This window comes from Galeopterus variegatus, unplaced genomic scaffold (genome assembly GCF_000696425.1).
Source record: "Galeopterus variegatus unplaced genomic scaffold, G_variegatus-3.0.2 Scaffold9975, whole genome shotgun sequence".
Taxonomy (NCBI): Eukaryota; Metazoa; Chordata; class Mammalia; order Dermoptera; family Cynocephalidae; genus Galeopterus; species Galeopterus variegatus.
Window position 1 is genome coordinate 22,642 of NW_007736086.1, and position 2,995 is coordinate 25,636.

Consider the following 2,995-nt stretch of genomic DNA (forward strand, 5'->3'; position numbering starts at 1 on the left):
TATGTTTTCATAGTCACTACTACCTACAAGATGCTTTCCACTGGCGGACTTTGGAAAGCCTTCTACACCAGCGCTTCCCTACTGACTGCCATCACTATTTTCCATGGAATTATCCTCCCACTCTACTGTGTGCCCAACTGCAAGAGCTCATGGCTCCTAGTAAAAGAAGTCACTGTGCTTTTTACAATCATGATCCTCATGTTGATTTTCCTTATCAGCAGCCTTAGAAACAAAGATGTGAAAGAGACAGTCAAGGGAGTTAATCAAATCCAAACTGCATTCTCCATCAATATAATTCATATAAATGTAAATTTCTTTATGTTCCAACTATGCTCAATTTTTTCCTATACATTGTTGATAGTTTAGCTTTATGTTAAGCGAATATACAATTATTCTTTAAATCAAGTAATCATCATGTATACCACGGTGTTCAGTGTTGTGAATGGCTTACAAGTATCTCTGGTTTACTATAAAGCATTCTGATTCACTTCATCTTTGGATGTTTTATAAAGAAACACACTTCAAAATCTTTTCCCTTGACTCTATGGATGTCAAGTTTATGAAGTTGGCTATATGGATTGACTTATGAAAAATGGAACTTATGCTATATTTTAGCTTTAAATTTTGCATAGTAAAAGTGCTGCAAACCCAGAAGATTACTGTGTTTACAGGATCCTTACTCAATTCTTCATAACCAACTCTGACTCAGAAAGTTTTAAAAAGGAACAACTTCTTGTTTCATCTTAAAGCTTCCTTTGAAGTCAAATGAGGACATTGAAATTTACATTATGTAAAATATTATCTGTGACTTTAAGTAGGCATATGTTGAAAATACTATTACTATATGTATGCATCACTTATTTTTTCAGTATGAATATATTTGAAATATTTTGAAATACCACTGAATATTAAGATAAAAATCAATTTACTTCTAACACTACTTATGTCCTTTAGCGAATGATAAAAAGACAATGATTAGTACGGTGTGTTTTTAGGTCACTAATTCTAACCATAAACTTCGTTCTCCTACCAGTCTTTTTCTTATCAGTAAGTGATATCCACTATCATTTACTCAGTGGCTGAAATAAAAAATAAAACATTATTTATTAGTTATAAACTTCCACATATATCAGTCAATAAATCATATTATTTCTGTTGCAATATAAATCTACTTCTTCAAGTGTCTCCTCTCTGAGTCATCATTGTCATTAAGTTGACCATTATCAGTTAATTAAATGTAAAAGTACTCTCATTTATTAATCTTATATAAGCCATCAGTTATAGATTATGTATATTTTAAAACATATAATCAGTTAATTTCATTCCCCACCTTAGTAATGTCCAATAGTTATTTTTAATATTTATAATGTAAATCTAACTCTTTGCAAAATGTCACATTCGCTTTTCTCTCTGAGTTCATCATTTTTAATTTAAAATATATCGAAAATTACTTTTAAAATTATTTATTTTAATTTATCAATGTAAAATATAGTTGATTTTCATGTCCCTTTACCAATACCTACTTTTACTCCCTCCATCACCCCCCATCAACACCATATCACTTAACTTCTCTTAACCAAATAGAGGAATTGTGATTGTTGTGTCTTCTTCCCCCCCCCCCGTTCATTTCTATATTTACTTTTTAAAAGTCCATCCGTGTTGCTGTGAATGGTAGTATTTATTTAATCAGTTAACTTCTCTTAACCAAATAGAGGAATTGTGATTGTTGTGTCTTCTTCCCCCCCCCGTTCATTTCTATATTTACTTTTTAAAAGTCCATCCGTGTTGCTGTGAATGGTAGTATTTATTTATTTTTTTTAATAACAGAGTAGTATCCCATTGTGTAGATATACCACATTTTTCTTATCCACTCATCTGATAATGGACAGTTAGGCTGGTTCTAACCCTTGGCTATTGCAAATAGCACTGCAATAAACATGGGAGTACAGATATCCCTTTGACATAATGATTTCCATTCCTCTGGGCATATACCCAGCAGTGGAATAGCTAGGTCATATGGAACACCTATCTGTTATTGTTTAGGAACTTCCGTACTATTTGTAGTCTGCACCATTTTGCAGTCCCACAAACACTGTAGGAAGGTTCCCTTTTCTCTGCATCCTTGTCAGCATTTATCATTCTCAGTCTTTTGAAAATTTGTCATCCTAACTGAAGTGAGATGTTATCTCAGGGTTTTGATTTGCATATCCTGACTGCTGAGTGATGTTGAGCATTTTTTCATGTGTCTGCTAGACATTCCTATATCTTCCTTTGAGAAATGCCTATTGAGCTCCTTTGCCCAATTTTTAATTGGGTTACCTGTTTTTTCGCTAAGTTGTTTGAGTTCCTTTTATCTTCTCATTATTAATCCTTTGTGAGATGTATACTTTGAAAATATTTTCTCCCACACTGTTGAATGTCTTTCTGCTCTGTTAATGGTTTATTTTGTTGTGCAGAGCTTTGTAGTTTGATATAATCCCATTTGTTTATTTTTCCTTTGGTTGCCTGTGCTTTTTCAGTCATATTCATAAAGTCTGTACACAACCATACTTCCCGTAGTGTTTCTCCTATATTTTCTTTAAGGAGTTTTATTGTTTCAGGGCATATGTTAATTCTTTAATCCATTTTGAATTGATTTTGATGTATGGTGAGAGGTACGGATCTGAATTCAGTCTCCTACATATGAATGTCAAATTTTCCAATCACCATTTATTGAAGAGGCAGTGTTTTCCCCAGTGTGTAGTCTTGGAGACTTTGTCAAAGATAAGATGGCTGTAGGTGCATGTGTTGATTTCTGGATTCTCTATTCCGTTCCATTGGTCCCTTTGTTTTTATGTCAGTACTGTGCTGTTTTGGTTACTCTAGCTTTGTAGTATAGTTTAACTTAAGGTAGTGTTATGCCTTCAGCTTTATTATTATTATTATTACTTTTTGCTCAGGATTGCTTTGGCTATTCATGGTCTTTTGTTCTTCCATATGAATGTTATGATTGTTT

General features: G+C 33.0%; 1 pseudogene; it reads left to right on the plus strand.

The window, feature by feature from the left end:
- The window catches only part of LOC103609708, a 7,960-nt pseudogene that overhangs the window by 1,024 nt on the left and 3,941 nt on the right, over positions 1–2,995 (plus strand).